The sequence below is a fragment of the Phaethon lepturus genome, unplaced genomic scaffold (assembly GCF_000687285.1).
Source record: "Phaethon lepturus isolate BGI_N335 unplaced genomic scaffold, ASM68728v1 scaffold31648, whole genome shotgun sequence".
NCBI lineage: Eukaryota > Metazoa > Chordata > Aves > Phaethontiformes > Phaethontidae > Phaethon > Phaethon lepturus.
Window position 1 is genome coordinate 7,357 of NW_010556017.1, and position 1,065 is coordinate 8,421.

Consider the following 1,065-nt stretch of genomic DNA (forward strand, 5'->3'; position numbering starts at 1 on the left):
ACTCACAGGCACCCAGGGCCGGCTCCTGACTGCTTTGGCTCAGAGGCAAGGAAGGCACAGCAGCACAAGGGAAAGGACAAGTTCCCTGGGCTTTAGATCTGTGCGGATGCCATCTGCCTTCCAGCCCTCGGTTCCTGCTTGCGAGGAGGAGCATGGGTGCAGCACGCCTGTCCCTGCAGCCTGACGAGGGTTTTCTCCCCACTCAGGGGGTGTTAGAGGGATGGAGCTGGGTCCCGGCCCCGGGACCCTGGGCTCCTGTGTGATGTGCTGGAGGCATCACCCGGTTGTGCTCTCCATTGGCCTCACGTTTAGCAACGGCTGTAAGAAACACCAGTGGGTCTTGTAGGCGTGTGTTACTTGTAAGCCGGCGGCTGTGACCCATAATTTTTGTGCCTCCTTCTCCTGGAGCTCACGCAGAGGTTTGGCCCCAGCTTCTCCCGGGCGAGCCGGAGCAGGACACCGGGGCTGCTCGGTGCAGATGCCCACGGTGGCCAAACGGTCTGAGATCCTTCAGGACTGCCCAGGAATGTGAGTGCTTTCCCTGAACCTTCAGGCCCCCAAATTGAGCCATGCAAGGCTTAGTGTGAGGCTCGGGGAGGAGTTGGTCCTTCCCAAGCCAGGACACCTCTCCACCCCCCTGCCTGGGGCATCTTCTGCCTGTCAGTTCATCTCACAGATGAATTAAGAAAATGCCCCAGAGAAGGCAAGTGCAGCGCATGGGTTCGGGGGCTGCATGTGTCCCTGCAGCCAGGAGAGCCTCCGGCTGGGATGGCAGCGATTTCAGTTGCGATTCTGCTGCGTACAGTGAAAGGCCCCTCCTCCCCTCGCCCTAATGCTTATTATGCTCAGCAGCAAAAAGAGATTTTAATTTATTAAAAAAAAAAAAAAGAGTGCCAGGGCAAGTAGCAAATCTGGATTATATCTTTGGGCATATGTGGGAATCACAGCTGGGGTGTTTAGTCCCCCCTTCCCAACCTAAGCTGGTGTTTTATTCCAACAAGCTGTTTTGCACATTTGGGGCTGTGCTGAAGTGAAGGTGGGACAAATCCCTTCCCACATCAGGGC